The sequence below is a fragment of the Oncorhynchus tshawytscha genome, unplaced genomic scaffold (genome assembly GCF_018296145.1).
Source record: "Oncorhynchus tshawytscha isolate Ot180627B unplaced genomic scaffold, Otsh_v2.0 Un_scaffold_17_pilon_pilon, whole genome shotgun sequence".
Lineage (NCBI taxonomy): Eukaryota > Metazoa > Chordata > Actinopteri > Salmoniformes > Salmonidae > Oncorhynchus > Oncorhynchus tshawytscha.
The window spans coordinates 480,263-503,956 of NW_024609830.1; the positions used below are offsets into that span (position 1 = coordinate 480,263).

General features: G+C 38.1%; 10 non-coding genes across 10 annotated transcripts; all 10 read right to left on the reverse strand.

The window, feature by feature from the left end:
* Positions 1-1,347: 1,347 nt before the first annotated feature.
* Positions 1,348-1,420, reverse strand: trnat-ugu. The gene has a single exon. It is a non-coding gene; the product is annotated as a tRNA-Thr (tRNA).
* Positions 1,421-3,600: 2,180 nt separating this feature from the next.
* trnat-ugu lies at positions 3,601-3,673 on the reverse strand. Its single transcript has one exon. It is a non-coding gene; the product is annotated as a tRNA-Thr (tRNA).
* A 2,174-nt stretch (positions 3,674-5,847) lies between these two features.
* On the reverse strand, positions 5,848-5,920 carry trnat-ugu. The gene has a single exon. It is a non-coding gene; the product is annotated as a tRNA-Thr (tRNA).
* A 2,176-nt stretch (positions 5,921-8,096) lies between these two features.
* Positions 8,097-8,169, reverse strand: trnat-ugu. Its single transcript has one exon. It is a non-coding gene; the product is annotated as a tRNA-Thr (tRNA).
* A 2,172-nt stretch (positions 8,170-10,341) lies between these two features.
* Positions 10,342-10,414, reverse strand: trnat-ugu. The gene has a single exon. It is a non-coding gene; the product is annotated as a tRNA-Thr (tRNA).
* A 2,182-nt stretch (positions 10,415-12,596) lies between these two features.
* trnat-ugu lies at positions 12,597-12,669 on the reverse strand. Its single transcript has one exon. It is a non-coding gene; the product is annotated as a tRNA-Thr (tRNA).
* Positions 12,670-14,842: 2,173 nt separating this feature from the next.
* On the reverse strand, positions 14,843-14,915 carry trnat-ugu. The gene has a single exon. It is a non-coding gene; the product is annotated as a tRNA-Thr (tRNA).
* Positions 14,916-16,949: 2,034 nt separating this feature from the next.
* Positions 16,950-17,022, reverse strand: trnat-ugu. Its single transcript has one exon. It is a non-coding gene; the product is annotated as a tRNA-Thr (tRNA).
* Positions 17,023-19,201: 2,179 nt separating this feature from the next.
* Positions 19,202-19,274, reverse strand: trnat-ugu. The gene has a single exon. It is a non-coding gene; the product is annotated as a tRNA-Thr (tRNA).
* Positions 19,275-21,457: 2,183 nt separating this feature from the next.
* Positions 21,458-21,530, reverse strand: trnat-ugu. Its single transcript has one exon. It is a non-coding gene; the product is annotated as a tRNA-Thr (tRNA).
* Between the last annotated feature and the right edge of the window lie 2,164 nt (positions 21,531-23,694).

The following is a 23,694-nucleotide window of genomic DNA, read 5'->3' on the forward strand; positions in this document are numbered from 1 at the left end:
ATATGTCGACAGTGGACAACCTTGTTTCACTCCTCTTGACAGTAATACCCTCTTCCGACAACATCCGGTGAAATTGGAGAGCGCCAAATTCAAATGACAAAGTCATAATATTAAACATTCGTGAAGATAGAAGTGTGTCATATCATTTAAAAGCTTAACTGCTTGTTAATCCAAATACATTGCCAGATTTCAAAAGGCTTTACCGCGGAAGCATACCATGTGATTATCTGAGGACAGCGCACCACATCAAAATATTTTTTCAACCAGCACAGGCTTCACAGAATCGCAAATAGCGATGAAATAAATCACTTACCTTTGAAGATCTTCCTCTGTTTGCAATCCCAAGGGTCCCAGCTACACAATGAATGTTCGTTTTGTTTGATAAAGTCCTTCTTTATATCCAAAAAAGTTAGTTTAGTTGGCGCCATTGATTTCAGTAATCCACTCCTTCAACATGCATACAAAGGAATCCAAAAAGCTACCGGTAAACTTTGTTCATACAAGTCAAACAATGTTCTATTCAATCCTCAGTTACCCTAATTTGTAAATAAAGGATAATACTCCAGACAGAAAGAACGGTGTTCAATAGGAAAGGAAAATAGCGAAGAGCGCACCCTCATTCATGGGCGCCAAAAGCCTACTTTTCCTGTTGAGCTCCCTTGGGAAAAACTACTATTAGTAGTTCGTATTTCAACAAACAAGCCTGAAACCCTGTTTAAAGACTGTTGACATCTAGTGGAATCCATAGGTACAGCAATCTGGGAGGAATTTTTATATACAGACCCATAGACTTGCATTGGAAAGGCTTCGTAGCGCCAAAAAATAAAACGATTTCTGGATGGATTTTCCTTGGGTTTTCGACTGCCATATGAATTCTGTTATACTCACAAACATTATTTTAACCGTTTAGAAAATTCAAAGTGTTTTCCATCAAATTCTACCAATTATATGCATTTACTAGCTTCTGGGCCTGAATAACAGTCAGTTTACTTTGGGCACGTCAGTCAGGCAGAAATTCAGAATACTGCCCCCTATCCTTAAGAAGTTTTAATACTTTCTCAGAAGTAGCCATTATTTACTATACTGAACAAAAATATATATGCAACACGCAACAATTGAAATGTTTTTACTGAGTTACAGTTAATATAAGGAAAAGTTCAAGTTAATGTTGTTATTCTTTCAACATGCATCACTGGACTACATGACCTCTGCTACTCCTGTCTCTAGTTTCAGCACTTTTTAAATCATGATGGGCAGCCCAGGACAGAATCGGCAAATGGTAACTCCCACCCTTTGCAGCAATTGCAAAGTTTCAGATGAATGTCACTGAGGGTAGTGTCAAAATTAAGGCCCCAGTGAGAATTGAACTCACGACCCCTGGTTTACAAGACCAGTGCTCTAACCCCTGAGCTATGGAGCCATACAGCTATGTATGAATAATTGGAACGCTATAAAGAACACCACGTCATACAGTTAAAAAAGAGACACACCTAAGTAACCAAACATGCAGGTTTCCCAGTCTGGCTCCTACAGTAAAAGCAGATTCCTTGACATCCTTTGTTATACATTTAATGACAAACTCTCCCAGGTCTATGTGACCCACAGGCAGGTCTGGTCTAGTGGTCATCATTCTTCAGAATTCTCCTTTAATTGTCTCCTCTCCTCCTTTCATTGTCTCCTCTCCTTCATGACCATCTATTTTGTTATTTTTAGGGGTAGATCAGCTTTAATACTGCAGATAGATTGTGTGTCCTTTCAATGTAACTGTCTGCATCATTTCCAATCCCCCATACATTTTTTACAAACATTCCATTGCATTATTTTCCCTTAACCCTACCACCCCTCCCCTAATTGGAGTAAATTAATGAACATCAATACTTAGACTTCTACTTCTAGCTTATACATAGTATAAACATATTAGGGACACAGTATATTTTACATTAGTCATATTTTCATATTTTTAATTTTAGTCCCACCCTTCAGCTACCCTCAACCCCTCCCACCAATCTCTGAAAACCATCCAACTTTATAATGGTACACTTATCATAGTTCAGTTGTATTCCAGAGAGGTTCGAGAAATGATCTAGATTGTCTATGAGGCTGTGCAGCGATCCAAATGGTGGTTTTAAAAGAAAGCATGAGTCCTCAGCATACAATGACACCTTTGTTTTTAAGCCCCGGATTTCTATCCCCTTGATTTTATTGTTGGATCTGATTTTAATAGCTAACATTTCGATGGCCATAATAAATAGATATGTCGACAGTGGACAACCTTGTTTCACTCCTCTTGACAGTAATACCCTCTTCCGACAACATCCGGTGAAATTGAGAGCGCCAAATTCAAATGACAAAGTCATAATATTAAACATTCGTGAAGATAGAAGTGTGTCATATCATTTAAAAGCTTAACTGCTTGTTAATCCAAATACATTGCCAGATTTCAAAAAGGCTTTACCGCGGAAGCATACCATGTGATTATCTGAGGACAGCGCACCACATCAAAATATTTTTTCAACCAGCACAGGCTTCACAGAATCGCAAATAGCGATGAAATAAATCACTTACCTTTGAAGATCTTCCTCTGTTTGCAATCCCAAGGGTCCCAGCTACACAATGAATGTTCGTTATGTTTGATAAAGTCCTTCTTTATATCCAAAAAAGTTAGTTTAGTTGGCGCCATTGATTTCAGTAATCCACTCCTTCAACATGCATACAAAGGAATCCAAAAAGCTACCGCTAAACTTTGTTCATACAAGTCAAACAATGTTCTATTCAATCCTCAGTTACCCTAATTTGTAAATAAAGGATAATACTCCAGACAGAAAGAACGGTGTTCAATAGGAAAGGAAAATAGCGAAGAGCGCACCCTCATTCATGGGCGCCAAAAGCCTACTTTTCCTGTTGAGCTCCCTTGGGAAAAACTACTATTAGTAGTTCGTATTTCAACAAACAAGCCTGAAACCCTGTTTAAAGACTGTTGACATCTAGTGGAATCCATAGGTACAGCAATCTGGGAGGAATTTTTATATACAGACCCATAGACTTGCATTGGAAAGGCTTCTTAGCGCCAAAAAATAAAACGATTTCTGGATGGATTTTCCTTGGGTTTTCGCCTGCCATATGAATTCTGTTATACTCACAAACATTATTTTAACCGTTTAGAAAATTCAAAGTGTTTTCCATCAAATTCTACCAATTATATGCATTTACTAGCTTCTGGGCCTGAATAACAGTCAGTTTACTTTGGGCACGTCAGTCAGGCAGAAATTCAGAATACTGCCCCCTATCCTTAAGAAGTTTTAATACTTTCTCAGAAGTAGCCATTATTTACTATACTGAACAAAAATATATATGCAACACGCAACAATTGAAATGTTTTTACTGAGTTACAGTTAATATAAGGAAAAGTTCAAGTTAATGTTGTTATTCTTTCAACATGCATCACTGGACTACATGACCTCTGCTACTCCTGTCTCTAGTTTCAGCACTTTTTAAATCATGATGGGCAGCCCAGGACAGAATCGGCAAATGGTAACTCCCACCCTTTGCAGCACTGTGCAAAGTTTCAGATGAATGTCACTGAGGGTAGTGTCAAAATTAAGGCCCCAGTGAGAATTGAACTCACGACCCCTGGTTTACAAGACCAGTGCTCTAACCCCTGAGCTATGGAGCCATACAGCTATGTATGAATAATTGGAACACTATAAAGAACACACCCGTCATACAGTTAAAAAAGAGACACACCTAAGTAACCAAACATGCAGGTTTCCCAGTCTGGCTCCTACAGTAAAAGCAGATTCCTTGACATCCTTTGTTATACATTTAATGACAAACTCTCCCAGGTCTATGTGACCCACAGGCAGGTCTGGTCTAGTGGTCATCATTCTTCAGAATTCTCCTTTAATTGTCTCCTCTCCTCCTTTCATTGTCTCCTCTCCTTCATGACCATCTATTTTGTTATTTTTAGGGGTAGATCAGCTTTAATACTGCAGATAGATTGTGTGTCCTTTCAATGTAACTGTCTGCATCATTTCCAATCCCCATACATTTTTTTTTTTACAAACATTCCATTGCATTATTTTCCCTTAACCCTACCACCCCTCCCCTAATTGGAGTAAATTAATGAACATCAATACTTAGACTTCTACTTCTAGCTTATACATAGTATAAACATATTAGGGACACAGTATATTTTACATTAGTCATATTTTCATATTTTTAATTTTAGTCCCACCCTTCAGCTACCCTCAACCCCTCCCACCAATCTCTGAAAACCATCCAACTTTATAATGGTACACTTATCATAGTTCAGTTGTATTCCAGAGAGGTTCGAGAAATGATCTAGATTGTCTATGAGGCTGTGCAGCGATCCAAATGGTGGTTTTAAAAGAAAGCATGAGTCCTCAGCATACAATGACACCTTTGTTTTTAAGCCCCGGATTTCTATCCCCTTGATTTTATTGTTGGATCTGATTTTAATAGCTAACATTTCGATGGCCATAATAAATAGATATGTCGACAGTGGACAACCTTGTTTCACTCCTCTTGACAGTAATACCCTCTTCCGACAACATCCGGTGAAATTGAGAGCGCCAAATTCAAATGACAAAGTCATAATATTAAACATTCGTGAAGATAGAAGTGTGTCATATCATTTAAAAGCTTAACTGCTTGTTAATCCAAATACATTGCCAGATTTCAAAAGGCTTTACCGCGGAAGCATACCATGTGATTATCTGAGGACAGCGCACCACATCAAAATATTTTTTCAACCAGCACAGGCTTCACAGAATCGCAAATAGCGATGAAATAAATCACTTACCTTTGAAGATCTTCCTCTGTTTGCAATCCCAAGGGTCCCAGCTACACAATGAATGTTCGTTTTGTTTGATAAAGTCCTTCTTTATATCCAAAAAAGTTAGTTTAGTTGGCGCCATTGATTTCAGTAATCCACTCCTTCAACATGCATACAAAGGAATCCAAAAAGCTACCGCTAAACTTTGTTCATACAAGTCAAACAATGTTCTATTCAATCCTCAGTTACCCTAATTTGTAAATAAAGGATAATACTCCAGACAGAAAGAACGGTGTTCAATAGGAAAGGAAAATAGCGAAGAGCGCACCCTCATTCATGGGCGCCAAAAGCCTACTTTTCCTGTTGAGCTCCCTTGGGAAAAACTACTATTAGTAGTTCGTATTTCAACAAACAAGCCTGAAACCCTGTTTAAAGACTGTTGACATCTAGTGGAATCCATAGGTACAGCAATCTGGGAGGAATTTTTATATACAGACCCATAGACTTGCATTGGAAAGGCTTCTTAGCGCCAAAAAATAAAACGATTTCTGGATGGATTTTCCTTGGGTTTTCGACTGCCATATGAATTCTGTTATACTCACAAACATTATTTTAACCGTTTAGAAAATTCAAAGTGTTTTCCATCAAATTCTACCAATTATATGCATTTACTAGCTTCTGGGCCTGAATAACAGTCAGTTTACTTTGGGCACGTCAGTCAGGCAGAAATTCAGAATACTGCCCCCTATCCTTAAGAAGTTTTAATACTTTCTCAGAAGTAGCCATTATTTACTATACTGAACAAAAATATATATGCAACACGCAACAATTGAAATGTTTTTACTGAGTTACAGTTAATATAAGGAAAAGTTCAAGTTAATGTTGTTATTCTTTCAACATGCATCACTGGACTACATGACCTCTGCTACTCCTGTCTCTAGTTTCAGCACTTTTTAAATCATGATGGGCAGCCCAGGACAGAATCGGCAAATGGTAACTCCCACCCTTTGCAAAGTTTCAGATGAATGTCACTGAGGGTAGTGTCAAAATTAAGGCCCCAGTGAGAATTGAACTCACGACCCCTGGTTTACAAGACCAGTGCTCTAACCCCTGAGCTATGGAGCCATACAGCTATGTATGAATAATTGGAACGCTATAAAGAACACACACGTCATACAGTTAAAAAAAGAGACACACCTAAGTAACCAAACATGCAGGTTTCCCAGTCTGGCTCCTACAGTAAAAGCAGATTCCTTGACATCCTTTGTTATACATTTAATGACAAACTCTCCCAGGTCTATGTGACCCACAGGCAGGTCTGGTCTAGTGGTCATCATTCTTCAGAATTCTCCTTTAATTGTCTCCTCTCCTCCTTTCATTGTCTCCTCTCCTTCATGACCATCTATTTTGTTATTTTTAGGGGTAGATCAGCTTTAATACTGCAGATAGATTGTGTGTCCTTTCAATGTAACTGTCTGCATCATTTCCAATCCCCCATACATTTTTTTTTTTTACAAACATTCCATTGCATTATTTTCCCTTAACCCTACCACCCCTCCCCTAATTGGAGTAAATTAATGAACATCAATACTTAGACTTCTACTTCTAGCTTATACATAGTATAAACATATTAGGGACACAGTATATTTTACATTAGTCATATTTTCATATTTTTAATTTTAGTCCCACCCTTCAGCTACCCTCAACCCCTCCCACCAATCTCTGAAAACCATCCAACTTTATAATGGTACACTTATCATAGTTCAGTTGTATTCCAGAGAGGTTCGAGAAATGATCTAGATTGTCTATGAGGCTGTGCAGCGATCCAAATGGTGGTTTTAAAAGAAAGCATGAGTCCTCAGCATACAATGACACCTTTGTTTTTAAGCCCCGGATTTCTATCCCCTTGATTTTATTGTTGGATCTGATTTTAATAGCTAACATTTCGATGGCCATAATAAATAGATATGTCGACAGTGGACAACCTTGTTTCACTCCTCTTGACAGTAATACCCTCTTCCGACAACATCCGGTGAAATTGAGAGCGCCAAATTCAAATGACAAAGTCATAATATTAAACATTCGTGAAGATAGAAGTGTGTCATATCATTTAAAAGCTTAACTGCTTGTTAATCCAAATACATTGCCAGATTTCAAAAGGCTTTACCGCGGAAGCATACCATGTGATTATCTGAGGACAGCGCACCACATCAAAATATTTTTTCAACCAGCACAGGCTTCACAGAATCGCAAATAGCGATGAAATAAATCACTTACCTTTGAAGATCTTCCTCTGTTTGCAATCCCAAGGGTCCCAGCTACACAATGAATGTTCGTTATGTTTGATAAAGTCCTTCTTTATATCCAAAAAGTTAGTTTAGTTGGCGCCATTGATTTCAGTAATCCACTCCTTCAACATGCATACAAAGGAATCCAAAAGCTACCGCTAAACTTTGTTCATACAAGTCAAACAATGTTCTATTCAATCCTCAGTTACCCTAATTTGTAAATAAAGGATAATACTCCAGACAGAAAGAACGGTGTTCAATAGGAAAGGAAAATAGCGAAGAGCGCACCCTCATTCATGGGCGCCAAAAGCCTACTTTTCCTGTTGAGCTCCCTTGGGAAAAACTACTATTAGTAGTTCGTATTTCAACAAACAAGCCTGAAACCCTGTTTAAAGACTGTTGACATCTAGTGGAATCCATAGGTACAGCAATCTGGGAGGAATTTTTATATACAGACCCATAGACTTGCATTGGAAAGGCTTCTTAGCGCCCAAAAAATAAAACGATTTCTGGATGGATTTTCCTTGGGTTTTCGCCTGCCATATGAATTCTGTTATACTCACAAACATTATTTTAACCGTTTAGAAAATTCAATGTGTTTTCCATCAAATTCTACCAATTATATGCATTTACTAGCTTCTGGGCCTGAATAACAGTCAGTTTACTTTGGGCACGTCAGTCAGGCAGAAATTCAGAATACTGCCCCCTATCCTTAATTAGTTTTAATACTTTCTCAGAAGTAGCCATTATTTACTATACTGAACAAAAATATATATGCAACACGCAACAATTGAAATGTTTTTACTGAGTTACAGTTAATATAAGGAAAAGTTCAAGTTAATGTTGTTATTCTTTCAACATGCATCACTGGACTACATGACCTCTGCTACTCCTGTCTCTAGTTTCAGGACTTTTTAAATCATGATGGGCAGCCCAGGACAGAATCGGCAAATGGTAACTCCCACCCTTTGCAAAGTTTCAGATGAATGTCACTGAGGGTAGTGTCAAAATTAAGGCCCCAGTGAGAATTGAACTCACGACCCCTGGTTTACAAGACCAGTGCTCTAACCCCTGAGCTATGGAGCCATACAGCTATGTATGAATAATTGGAACGCTATAAAGAACACACACGTCATACAGTTAAAAAAAAGAGACACACCTAAGTAACCAAACATGCAGGTTTCCCAGTCTGGCTCCTACAGTAAAAGCAGATTCCTTGACATCCTTTGTTATACATTTAATGACAAACTCTCCCAGGTCTATGTGACCCACAGGCAGGTCTGGTCTAGTGGTCATCATTCTTCAGAATTCTCCTTTAATTGTCTCCTCTCCTCCTTTCATTGTCTCCTCTCCTTCATGACCATCTATTTTGTTATTTTTAGGGGTAGATCAGCTTTAATACTGCAGATAGATTGTGTGTCCTTTCAATGTAACTGTCTGCATCATTTCCAATCCCCCATACATTTTTTACAAACATTCCATTGCATTATTTTCCCTTAACCCTACCACCCCTCCCTAATTGGAGTAAATTAATGAACATCAATACTTAGACTTCTACTTCTAGCTTATACATAGTATAAACATATTAGGGACACAGTATATTTTACATTAGTCATATTTTCATATTTTTAATTTTAGTCCCACCCTTCAGCTACCCTCAACCCCTCCCACCAATCTCTGAAAACCATCCAACTTTATAATGGTACACTTATCATAGTTCAGTTGTATTCCAGAGAGGTTCGAGAAATGATCTAGATTGTCTATGAGGCTGTGCAGCGATCCAAATGGTGGTTTTAAAAGAAAGCATGAGTCCTCAGCATACAATGACACCTTTGTTTTTAAGCCCCGGATTTCTATCCCCTTGATTTTATTGTTGGATCTGATTTTAATAGCTAACATTTCGATGGCCATAATAAATAGATATGTCGACAGTGGACAACCTTGTTTCACTCCTCTTGACAGTAATACCCTCTTCCGACAACATCCGGTGAAATTGGAGAGCGCCAAATTCAAATGACAAAGTCATAATATTAAACATTCGTGAAGATAGAAGTGTGTCATATCATTTAAAAGCTTAACTGCTTGTTAATCCAAATACATTGCCAGATTTCAAAAAGGCTTTACCGCGGAAGCATACCATGTGATTATCTGAGGACAGCGCACCACATCAAAATATTTTTCAACCAGCACAGGCTTCACAGAATCGCAAATAGCGATGAAATAAATCACTTACCTTTGAAGATCTTCCTCTGTTTGCAATCCCAAGGGTCCCAGCTACACAATGAATGTTCGTTATGTTTGATAAAGTCCTTCTTTATATCCAAAAAAGTTAGTTTAGTTGGCGCCATTGATTTCAGTAATCCACTCCTTCAACATGCATACAAAGGAATCCAAAAAGCTACCGCTAAACTTTGTTCATACAAGTCAAACAATGTTCTATTCAATCCTCAGTTACCCTAATTTGTAAATAAAGGATAATACTCCAGACAGAAAGAACGGTGTTCAATAGGAAAGGAAAATAGCGAAGAGCGCACCCTCATTCATGGGCGCCAAAAGCCTACTTTTCCTGTTGAGCTCCCTTGGGAAAAACTACTATTAGTAGTTCGTATTTCAACAAACAAGCCTGAAACCCTGTTTAAAGACTGTTGACATCTAGTGGAATCCATAGGTACAGCAATCTGGGAGGAATTTTTATATACAGACCCATAGACTTGCATTGGAAAGGCTTCTTAGCGCCAAAAAATAAAACGATTTCTGGATGGATTTTCCTTGGGTTTTCGCCTGCCATATGAATTCTGTTATACTCACAAACATTATTTTAACCGTTTAGAAAATTCAATGTGTTTTCCATCAAATTCTACCAATTATATGCATTTACTAGCTTCTGGGCCTGAATAACAGTCAGTTTACTTTGGGCACGTCAGTCAGGCAGAAATTCAGAATACTGCCCCCTATCCTTAATTAGTTTTAATACTTTCTCAGAAGTAGCCATTATTTACTATACTGAACAAAAATATATATGCAACACGCAACAATTGAAATGTTTTTACTGAGTTACAGTTAATATAAGGAAAAGTTCAAGTTAATGTTGTTATTCTTTCAACATGCATCACTGGACTACATGACCTCTGCTACTCCTGTCTCTAGTTTCAGGACTTTTTAAATCATGATGGGCAGCCCAGGACAGAATCGGCAAATGGTAACTCCCACCCTTTGCAAAGTTTCAGATGAATGTCACTGAGGGTAGTGTCAAAATTAAGGCCCCAGTGAGAATTGAACTCACGACCCCTGGTTTACAAGACCAGTGCTCTAACCCCTGAGCTATGGAGCCATACAGCTATGTATGAATAATTGGAACGCTATAAAGAACACACACGTCATACAGTTAAAAAAAAGAGACACACCTAAGTAACCAAACATGCAGGTTTCCCAGTCTGGCTCCTACAGTAAAAGCAGATTCCTTGACATCCTTTGTTATACATTTAATGACAAACTCTCCCAGGTCTATGTGACCCACAGGCAGGTCTGGTCTAGTGGTCATCATTCTTCAGAATTCTCCTTTAATTGTCTCCTCTCCTCCTTTCATTGTCTCCTCTCCTTCATGACCATCTATTTTGTTATTTTTAGGGGTAGATCAGCTTTAATACTGCAGATAGATTGTGTGTCCTTTCAATGTAACTGTCTGCATCATTTCCAATCCCCCATACATTTTTTACAAACATTCCATTGCATTATTTTCCCTTAACCCTACCACCCCTCCCTAATTGGAGTAAATTAATGAACATCAATACTTAGACTTCTACTTCTAGCTTATACATAGTATAAACATATTAGGGACACAGTATATTTTACATTAGTCATATTTTCATATTTTTAATTTTAGTCCCACCCTTCAGCTACCCTCAACCCCTCCCACCAATCTCTGAAAACCATCCAACTTTATAATGGTACACTTATCATAGTTCAGTTGTATTCCAGAGAGGTTCGAGAAATGATCTAGATTGTCTATGAGGCTGTGCAGCGATCCAAATGGTGGTTTTAAAAGAAAGCATGAGTCCTCAGCATACAATGACACCTTTGTTTTTAAGCCCCGGATTTCTATCCCCTTGATTTTATTGTTGGATCTGATTTTAATAGCTAACATTTCGATGGCCATAATAAATAGATATGTCGACAGTGGACAACCTTGTTTCACTCCTCTTGACAGTAATACCCTCTTCCGACAACATCCGGTGAAATTGGAGAGCGCCAAATTCAAATGACAAAGTCATAATATTAAACATTCGTGAAGATAGAAGTGTGTCATATCATTTAAAAGCTTAACTGCTTGTTAATCCAAATACATTGCCAGATTTCAAAAAGGCTTTACCGCGGAAGCATACCATGTGATTATCTGAGGACAGCGCACCACATCAAAATATTTTTTCAACCAGCACAGGCTTCACAGAATCGCAAATAGCGATGAAATAAATCACTTACCTTTGAAGATCTTCCTCTGTTTGCAATCCCAAGGGTCCCAGCTACACAATGAATGTTCGTTATGTTTGATAAAGTCCTTCTTTATATCCAAAAAAGTTAGTTTAGTTGGCGCCATTGATTTCAGTAATCCACTCCTTCAACATGCATACAAAGGAATCCAAAAGCTACCGCTAAACTTTGTTCATACAAGTCAAACAATGTTCTATTCAATCCTCAGTTACCCTAATTTGTAAATAAAGGATAATACTCCAGACAGAAAGAACGGTGTTCAATAGGAAAGGAAAATAGCGAAGAGCGCACCCTCATTCATGGGCGCCAAAAGCCTACTTTTCCTGTTGAGCTCCCTTGGGAAAAACTACTATTAGTAGTTCGTATTTCAACAAACAAGCCTGAAACCCTGTTTAAAGACTGTTGACATCTAGTGGAATCCATAGGTACAGCAATCTGGGAGGAATTTTTATATACAGACCCATAGACTTGCATTGGAAAGGCTTCTTAGCGCCAAAAAATAAAACGATTTCTGGATGGATTTTCCTTGGGTTTTCGCCTGCCATATGAATTCTGTTATACTCACAAACATTATTTTAACCGTTTAGAAAATTCAATGTGTTTTCCATCAAATTCTACCAATTATATGCATTTACTAGCTTCTGGGCCTGAATAACAGTCAGTTTACTTTGGGCACGTCAGTCAGGCAGAAATTCAGAATACTGCCCCCTATCCTTAATTAGTTTTAATACTTTCTCAGAAGTAGCCATTATTTACTATACTGAACAAAAATATATATGCAACACGCAACAATTGAAATGTTTTTACTGAGTTACAGTTAATATAAGGAAAAGTTCAAGTTAATGTTGTTATTCTTTCAACATGCATCACTGGACTACATGACCTCTGCTACTCCTGTCTCTAGTTTCAGGACTTTTTAAATCATGATGGGCAGCCCAGGACAGAATCGGCAAATGGTAACTCCCACCCTTTGCAGCAAGTTTCAAAGTTTCAGATGAATGTCACTGAGGGTAGTGTCAAAATTAAGGCCCCAGTGAGAATTGAACTCACGACCCCTGGTTTACAAGACCAGTGCTCTAACCCCTGAGCTATGGAGCCATACAGCTATGTATGAATAATTGGAACGCTATAAAGAACACACACGTCATACAGTTAAAAAAAGAGACACACCTAAGTAACCAAACATGCAGGTTTCCCAGTCTGGCTCCTACAGTAAAAGCAGATTCCTTGACATCCTTTGTTATACATTTAATGACAAACTCTCCCAGGTCTATGTGACCCACAGGCAGGTCTGGTCTAGTGGTCATCATTCTTCAGAATTCTCCTTTAATTGTCTCCTCTCCTCCTTTCATTGTCTCCTCTCCTTCATGACCATCTATTTTGTTATTTTTAGGGGTAGATCAGCTTTAATACTGCAGATAGATTGTGTGTCCTTTCAATGTAACTGTCTGCATCATTTCCAATCCCCCATACATTTTTTACAAACATTCCATTGCATTATTTTCCCTTAACCCTACCACCCCTCCCCTAATTGGAGTAAATTAATGAACATCAATACTTAGACTTCTACTTCTAGCTTATACATAGTATAAACATATTAGGGACACAGTATATTTTACATTAGTCATATTTTCATATTTTTAATTTTAGTCCCACCCTTCAGCTACCCTCAACCCCTCCCACCAATCTCTGAAAACCATCCAACTTTATAATGGTACACTTATCATAGTTCAGTTGTATTCCAGAGAGGTTCGAGAAATGATCTAGATTGTCTATGAGGCTGTGCAGCGATCCAAATGGTGGTTTTAAAAGAAAGCATGAGTCCTCAGCATACAATGACACCTTTGTTTTTAAGCCCCGGATTTCTATCCCCTTGATTTTATTGTTGGATCTGATTTTAATAGCTAACATTTCGATGGCCATAATAAATAGATATGTCGACAGTGGACAACCTTGTTTCACTCCTCTTGACAGTAATACCCTCTTCCGACAACATCCGGTGAAATTGAGAGCGCCAAATTCAAATGACAAAGTCATAATATTAAACATTCGTGAAGATAGAAGTGTGTCATATCATTTAAAAGCTTAACTGCTTGTTAATCCAAATACATTGCCAGATTTCAAAAGGCTTTACCGCGGAAGCATACCATGTGATTATCTGAGGACAGCGCACCACATCAAAATATTTTTTCAACCAGCACAGGCTTCACAGAATCGCAAATAGCGATGAAATAAATCACTTACCTTTGAAGATCTTCCTCTGTTTGCAATCCCAAGGGTCCCAGCTACACAATGAATGTTCGTTTTGTTTGATAAAGTCCTTCTTTATATCCAAAAAAGTTAGTTTAGTTGGCGCCATTGATTTCAGTAATCCACTCCTTCAACATGCATACAAAGGAATCCAAAAAGCTACCGGTAAACTTTGTTCATACAAGTCAAACAATGTTCTATTCAATCCTCAGTTACCCTAATTTGTAAATAAAGGATAATACTCCAGACAGAAAGAACGGTGTTCAATAGGAAAGGAAAATAGCGAAGAGCGCACCCTCATTCATGGGCGCCAAAAGCCTACTTTTCCTGTTGAGCTCCCTTGGGAAAAACTACTATTAGTAGTTCGTATTTCAACAAACAAGCCTGAAACCCTGTTTAAAGACTGTTGACATCTAGTGGAATCCATAGGTACAGCAATCTGGGAGGAATTTTTATATACAGACCCATAGACTTGCATTGGAAAGGCTTCTTAGCGCCAAAAAATAAAACGATTTCTGGATGGATTTTCCTTGGGTTTTCGCCTGCCATATGAATTCTGTTATACTCACAAACATTATTTTAACCGTTTAGAAAATTCAAAGTGTTTTCCATCAAATTCTACCAATTATATGCATTTACTAGCTTCTGGGCCTGAATAACAGTCAGTTTACTTTGGGCACGTCAGTCAGGCAGAAATTCAGAATACTGCCCCCTATCCTTAATTAGTTTTAATACTTTCTCAGAAGTAGCCATTATTTACTATACTGAACAAAAATATATATGCAACACGCAACAATTGAAATGTTTTTACTGAGTTACAGTTAATATAAGGAAAAGTTCAAGTTAATGTTGTTATTCTTTCAACATGCATCACTGGACTACATGACCTCTGCTACTCCTGTCTCTAGTTTCAGCACTTTTTAAATCATGATGGGCAGCCCAGGACAGAATCGGCAAATGGTAACTCCCACCCTTTTTGCAAAGTTTCAGATGAATGTCACTGAGGGTAGTGTCAAAATTAAGGCCCCAGTGAGAATTGAACTCACGACCCCTGGTTTACAAGACCAGTGCTCTAACCCCTGAGCTATGGAGCCATACAGCTATGTATGAATAATTGGAACGCTATAAAGAACACACACGTCATACAGTTAAAAAAGAGACACACCTAAGTAACCAAACATGCAGGTTTCCCAGTCTGGCTCCTACAGTAAAAGCAGATTCCTTGACATCCTTTGTTATACATTTAATGACAAACTCTCCCAGGTCTATGTGACCCACAGGCAGGTCTGGTCTAGTGGTCATCATTCTTCAGAATTCTCCTTTAATTGTCTGACCATCTATTTTGTTATTTTTAGGGTAGATCAGCTACTGCAGATAGATTGTGTGTCCTTTCATTGTCTCATTCATTGAACATCAATACTTAGACTTCTACTTCTAGCTTATACATAGTATAAACATATTAGGGACACAGTATATTTTACATTAGTCATATTTTCATATTTTTAATTTTAGTCCCACCCTTCAGCTACCCTCAACCCCTCCCACCAATCTCTGAAAACCATCCAACTTTATAATGGTACACTTATCATAGTTCAGTTGTATTCCAGAGAGGTTCGAGAAATGATCTAGATTGTCTATGAGGCTGTGCAGCGATCCAAATGGTGGTTTTAAAAGAAAGCATGAGTCCTCAGCATACAATGACACCTTTGTTTTTAAGCCCCGGATTTCTATCCCTTGATTTTATTGTTGGATCTGATTTTAATAGCTAACATTTCGATGGCCATAATAAATAGATATGTCGACAGTGGACAACCTTGTTTCACTCCTCTTGACAGTAATACCCTCTTCCGACAACATCCGGTGAAATTGAGAGCGCCAAATTCAAATGACAAAGTCATAATATTAAACATTCGTGAAGATAGAAGTGTGTCATATCATTTAAAAGCTTAACTGCTTGTTAATCCAAATACATTGCCAGATTTCAAAAGGCTTTACGGCGGAAGCATACCATGTGATTATCTGAGGACAGCGCACCACATCAAAATATTTTTCAACCAGCACAGGCTTCACAGAATCGCAAATAGCGATGAAATAAATCACTTACCTTTGAAGATCTTCCTCTGTTTGCAATCCCAAGGGTCCCAGCTACACAATGAATGTTCGTTATGTTTGATAAAGTCCTTCTTTATATCCAAAAGTTAGTTTAGTTGGCGCCATTGATTTCAGTAATCCACTCCTTCAACATGCATACAAAGGAATCCAAAAGCTACCGCTAAACTTTGTTCATACAAGTCAAACAATGTTCTATTCAATCCTCAGTTACCCTAATTTGTAAATAAAGGATAATACTCCAGACAGAAAGAACGGTGTTCAATAGGAAAGGAAAATAGCGAAGAGCGCACCCTCATTCATGGGCGCCAAAAGCCTACTTTTCCTGTTGAGCTCCCTTGGGAAAAACTACTATTAGTAGTTCGTATTTCAACAAACAAGCCTGAAACCCTGTTTAAAGACTGTTGACATCTAGTGGAATCCATAGGTACAGCAATCTGGGAGGAATTTTTATATACAGACCCATAGACTTGCATTGGAAAGGCTTCTTAGCGCCAAAAAATAAAACGATTTCTGGATGGATTTTCCTTGGGTTTTCGCCTGCCATATGAATTCTGTTATACTCACAAACATTATTTTAACCGTTTAGAAAATTCAATGTGTTTTCCATCAAATTCTACCAATTATATGCATTTACTAGCTTCTGGGCCTGAATAACAGTCAGTTTACTTTGGGCACGTCAGTCAGGCAGAAATTCAGAATACTGCCCCCTATCCTTAATTAGTTTTAATACTTTCTCAGAAGTAGCCATTATTTACTATACTGAACAAAAATATATATGCAACACGCAACAATTGAAATGTTTTTACTGAGTTACAGTTAATATAAGGAAAAGTTCAAGTTAATGTTGTTATTCTTTCAACATGCATCACTGGATTACATGACCTCTGCTACTCCTGTCTCTAGTTTCAGCACTTTTTAAATCATGATGGGCAGCCCAGGACAGAATCGGCAAATGGTAACTCCCACCCTTTTTGCAAAGTTTCAGATGAATGTCACTGAGGGTAGTGTCAAAATTAAGGCCCCAGTGAGAATTGAACTCACGACCCCTGGTTTACAAGACCAGTGCTCTAACCCCTGAGCTATGGAGCCATACAGCTATGTATGAATAATTGGAACGCTATAAAGAACACACACGTCATACAGTTAAAAAAAAGAGACACACCTAAGTAACCAAACATGCAGGTTTCCCAGTCTGGCTCCTACAGTAAAAGCAGATTCCTTGACATCCTTTGTTATACATTTAATGACAAACTCTCCCAGGTCTATGTGACCCACAGGCAGGTCTGGTCTAGTGGTCATCATTCTTCAGAATTCTCCTTTAATTGTCTCCTCTCCTCCTTTCATTGTCTCCTCTCCTTCATGACCATCTATTTTGTTATTTTTAGGGGTAGATCAGCTTTAATACTGCAGATAGATTGTGTGTCCTTTCAATGTAACTGTCTGCATCATTTCCAATCCCCCATACATTTTTACAAACATTCCATTGCATTATTTTCCCTTAACCCTACCACCCCTCCCCTAATTGGAGTAAATTAATGAACATCAATACTTAGACTTCTACTTCTAGCTTATACATAGTATAAACATATTAGGGACACAGTATATTTTACATTAGTCATATTTTCATATTTTTAATTTTAGTCCCACCCTTCAGCTACCCTCAACCCTCCCACCAATCTCTGAAAACCATCCAACTTTATAATGGTACACTTATCATAGTTCAGTTGTATTCCAGAGAGGTTCGAGAAATGATCTAGATTGTCTATGAGGCTGTGCAGCGATCCAAATGGTGGTTTTAAAAGAAAGCATGAGTCCTCAGCATACAATGACACCTTTGTTTTTAAGCCCCGGATTTCTATCCCTTGATTTTATTGTTGGATCTGATTTTAATAGCTAACATTTCGATGGCCATAATAAATAGATATGTCGACAGTGGACAACCTTGTTTCACTCCTCTTGACAGTAATACCCTCTTCCGACAACATCCGGTGAAATTGAGAGCGCCAAATTCAAATGACAAAGTCATAATATTAAACATTCGTGAAGATAGAAGTGTGTCATATCATTTAAAAGCTTAACTGCTTGTTAATCCAAATACATTGCCAGATTTCAAAAAGGCTTTACCGCGGAAGCATACCATGTGATTATCTGAGGACAGCGCACCACATCAAAATATTTTTTCAACCAGCACAGGCTTCACAGAATCGCAAATAGCGATGAAATAAATCACTTACCTTTGAAGATCTTCCTCTGTTTGCAATCCCAAGGGTCCCAGCTACACAATGAATGTTCGTTATGTTTGATAAAGTCCTTCTTTATATCCAAAAAAGTTAGTTTAGTTGGCGCCATTGATTTCAGTAATCCACTCCTTCAACATGCATACAAAGGAATCCAAAAAGCTACCGCTAAACTTTGTTCATACAAGTCAAACAATGTTCTATTCAATCCTCAGTTACCCTAATTTGTAAATAAAGGATAATACTCCAGACAGAAAGAACGGTGTTCAATAGGAAAGGAAAATAGCGAAGAGCGCACCCTCATTCATGGGCGCCAAAAGCCTACTTTTCCTGTTGAGCTCCCTTGGGAAAAACTACTATTAGTAGTTCGTATTTCAACAAACAAGCCTGAAACCCTGTTTAAAGACTGTTGACATCTAGTGGAATCCATAGGTACAGCAATCTGGGAGGAATTTTTATATACAGACCCATAGACTTGCATTGGAAAGGCTTCTTAGCGCCAAAAATAAAACGATTTCTGGATGGATTTTCCTTGGGTTTTCGCCTGCCATATGAATTCTGTTATACTCACAAACATTATTTTAACCGTTTAGAAAATTCAATGTGTTTTCCATCAAATTCTACCAATTATATGCATTTACTAGCTTCTGGGCCTGAATAACAGTCAGTTTACTTTGGGCACGTCAGTCAGGCAGAAATTCAGAATACTGCCCCCTATCCTTAATTAGTTTTAATACTTTCTCAGAAGTAGCCATTATTTACTATACTGAACAAAAATATATATGCAACACGCAACAATTGAAATGTTTTTACTGAGTTACAGTTAATATAAGGAAAAGTTCAAGTTAATGTTGTTATTCTTTCAACATGCATCACTGGACTACATGACCTCTGCTACTCCTGTCTCTAGTTTCAGCACTTTTTAAATCATGATGGGCAGCCCAGGACAGAATCGGCAAATGGTAACTCCCACCCTTTGCAGCACTGTGCAAAGTTTCAGATGAATGTCACTGAGGGTAGTGTCAAAATTAAGGCCCCAGTGAGAATTGAACTCACGACCCCTGGTTTACAAGACCAGTGCTCTAACCCCTGAGCTATGGAGCCATACAGCTATGTATGAATAATTGGAACGCTATAAAGAACACACACGTCATACAGTTAAAAAAAAAGAGACACACCTAAGTAACCAAACATGCAGGTTTCCCAGTCTGGCTCCTACAGTAAAAGCAGATTCCTTGACATCCTTTGTTATACATTTAATGACAAACTCTCCCAGGTCTATGTGACCCACAGGCAGGTCTGGTCTAGTGGTCATCATTCTTCAGAATTCTCCTTTAATTGTCTCCTCTCCTCCTTTCATTGTCTCCTCTCCTTCATGACCATCTATTTTGTTATTTTTAGGGGTAGATCAGCTTTAATACTGCAGATAGATTGTGTGTCCTTTCAATGTAACTGTCTGCATCATTTCCAATCCCCCATACATTTTTTACAAACATTCCATTGCATTATTTTCCCTTAACCCTACCACCCCTCCCCTAATTGGAGTAAATTAATGAACATCAATACTTAGACTTCTACTTCTAGCTTATACATAGTATAAACATATTAGGGACACAGTATATTTTACATTAGTCATATTTTCATATTTTTAATTTTAGTCCCACCCTTCAGCTACCCTCAACCCCTCCCACCAATCTCTGAAAACCATCCAACTTTATAATGGTACACTTATCATAGTTCAGTTGTATTCCAGAGAGGTTCGAGAAATGATCTAGATTGTCTATGAGGCTGTGCAGCGATCCAAATGGTGGTTTTAAAAGAAAGCATGAGTCCTCAGCATACAATGACACCTTTGTTTTTAAGCCCCGGATTTCTATCCCCTTGATTTTATTGTTGGATCTGATTTTAATAGCTAACATTTCGATGGCCATAATAAATAGATATGTCGACAGTGGACAACCTTGTTTCACTCCTCTTGACAGTAATACCCTCTTCCGACAACATCCGGTGAAATTGAGAGCGCCAAATTCAAATGACAAAGTCATAATATTAAACATTCGTGAAGATAGAAGTGTGTCATATCATTTAAAAGCTTAACTGCTTGTTAATCCAAATACATTGCCAGATTTCAAAAAGGCTTTACCGCGGAAGCATACCATGTGATTATCTGAGGACAGCGCACCACATCAAAATATTTTTTCAACCAGCACAGGCTTCACAGAATCGCAAATAGCGATGAAATAAATCACTTACCTTTGAAGATCTTCCTCTGTTTGCAATCCCAAGGGTCCCAGCTACACAATGAATGTTCGTTTGTTTGATAAAGTCCTTCTTTATATCCAAAAAAGTTAGTTTAGTTGGCGCCATTGATTTCAGTAATCCACTCCTTCAACATGCATACAAAGGAATCCAAAAAGCTACCGCTAAACTTTGTTCATACAAGTCAAACAATGTTCTATTCAATCCTCAGTTACCCTAATTTGTAAATAAAGGATAATACTCCAGACAGAAAGAACGGTGTTCAATAGGAAAGGAAAATAGCGAAGAGCGCACCCTCATTCATGGGCGCCAAAAGCCTACTTTTCCTGTTGAGCTCCCTTGGGAAAAACTACTATTAGTAGTTCGTATTTCAACAAACAAGCCTGAAACCCTGTTTAAAGACTGTTGACATCTAGTGGAATCCATAGGTACAGCAATCTGGGAGGAATTTTTATATACAGACCCATAGACTTGCATTGGAAAGGCTTCTTAGCGCCAAAAAATAAAACGATTTCTGGATGGATTTTCCTTGGGTTTTCGCCTGCCATATGAATTCTGTTATACTCACAAACATTATTTTAACCGTTTAGAAAATTCAATGTGTTTTCCATCAAATTCTACCAATTATATGCATTTACTAGCTTCTGGGCCTGAATAACAGTCAGTTTACTTTGGGCACGTCAGTCAGGCAGAAATTCAGAATACTGCCCCCTATCCTTAATTAGTTTTAATACTTTCTCAGAAGTAGCCATTATTTACTATACTGAACAAAAATATATATGCAACACGCAACAATTGAAATGTTTTTACTGAGTTACAGTTAATATAAGGAAAAGTTCAAGTTAATGTTGTTATTCTTTCAACATGCATCACTGGACTACATGACCTCTGCTACTCCTGTCTCTAGTTTCAGCACTTTTTAAATCATGATGGGCAGCCCAGGACAGAATCGGCAAATGGTAACTCCCACCCTTTGCAGCACTGTGCAAAGTTTCAGATGAATGTCACTGAGGGTAGTGTCAAAATTAAGGCCCCAGTGAGAATTGAACTCACGACCCCTGGTTTACAAGACCAGTGCTCTAACCCCTGAGCTATGGAGCCATACAGCTATGTATGAATAATTGGAACGCTATAAAGAACACACACGTCATACAGTTAAAAAAAGAGACACACCTAAGTAACCAAACATGCAGGTTTCCCAGTCTGGCTCCTACAGTAAAAGCAGATTCCTTGACATCCTTTGTTATACATTTAATGACAAACTCTCCCAGGTCTATGTGACCCACAGGCAGGTCTGGTCTAGTGGTCATCATTCTTCAGAATTCTCCTTTAATTGTCTCCTCTCCTCCTTTCATTGTCTCCTCTCCTTCATGACCATCTATTTTGTTATTTTTAGGGGTAGATCAGCTTTAATACTGCAGATAGATTGTGTGTCCTTTCAATGTAACTGTCTGCATCATTTCCAATCCCCCATACATTTTTTTACAAACATTCCATTGCATTATTTTCCCTTAACCCTACCACCCCTCCCCTAATTGGAGTAAATTAATGAACATCAATACTTAGACTTCTACTTCTAGCTTATACATAGTATAAACATATTAGGGACACAGTATATTTTACATTAGTCATATTTTCATATTTTTAATTTTAGTCCCACCCTTCAGCTACCCTCAACCCCTCCCACCAATCTCTGAAAACCATCCAACTTTATAATGGTACACTTATCATAGTTCAGTTGTATTCCAGAGAGGTTCGAGAAATGATCTAGATTGTCTATGAGGCTGTGCAGCGATCCAAATGGTGGTTTTAAAAGAAAGCATGAGTCCTCAGCATACAATGACACCTTTGTTTTTAAGCCCCGGATTTCTATCCCCTTGATTTTATTGTTGGATCTGATTTTAATAGCTAACATTTCGATGGCCATAATAAATAGATATGTCGACAGTGGACAACCTTGTTTCACTCCTCTTGACAGTAATACCCTCTTCCGACAACATCCGGTGAAATTGGAGAGCGCCAAATTCAAATGACAAAGTCATAATATTAAACATTCGTGAAGATAGAAGTGTGTCATATCATTTAAAAGCTTAACTGCTTGTTAATCCAAATACATTGCCAGATTTCAAAAAGGCTTTACCGCGGAAGCATACCATGTGATTATCTGAGGACAGCGCACCACATCAAAATATTTTTTCAACCAGCACAGGCTTCACAGAATCGCAAATAGCGATGAAATAAATCACTTACCTTTGAAGATCTTCCTCTGTTTGCAATCCCAAGGGTCCCAGCTACACAATGAATGTTCGTTATGTTTGATAAAGTCCTTCTTTATATCCAAAAAAGTTAGTTTAGTTGGCGCCATTGATTTCAGTAATCCACTCCTTCAACATGCATACAAAGGAATCCAAAAAGCTACCGGTAAACTTTGTTCATACAAGTCAAACAATGTTCTATTCAATCCTCAGTTACCCTAATTTGTAAATAAAGGATAATACTCCAGACAGAAAGAACGGTGTTCAATAGGAAAGGAAAATAGCGAAGAGCGCACCCTCATTCATGGGCGCCAAAAGCCTACTTTTCCTGTTGAGCTCCCTTGGGAAAAACTACTATTAGTTGTTCGTATTTCAACAAACAAGACTGAAACCCTGTTTAAAGACTGTTGACATCTAGTGGAATCCATAGGTACAGCAATCTGGGAGGAATTTTTATATACAGACCCATAGACTTGCATTGGAAAGGCTTCGTAGCGCCAAAAAATAAAACGATTTCTGGATGGATTTTCCTTGGGTTTTCGACTGCCATATGAATTCTGTTATACTCACAAACATTATTTTAACCGTTTAGAAAATTCAAAGTGTTTTCCATCAAATTCTACCAATTATATGCATTTACTAGCTTCTGGGCCTGAATAACAGTCAGTTTACTTTGGGCACATCAGTCAGGCAGAAATTCAGAATACTGCCCCCTATCATTAAGAAGTTTTAATACTTTCTCAGAAGTAGCCATTATTTACTATACTGAACAAAAATATATATGCAACACGCAACAATTGAAATGTTTTTACTGAGTTACAGTTAATATAAGGAAAAGTTCAAGTTAATGTTGTTATTCTTTCAACATGCATCACTGGACTACATGACCTCTGCTACTCCTGTCTCTAGTTTCAGCACTTTTTAAATCATGATGGGCAGCCCAGGACAGAATCGGCAAATGGTAACTCCCACCCTTTGCAGCAATGTGCAAAGTTTCAGATGAATGTCAC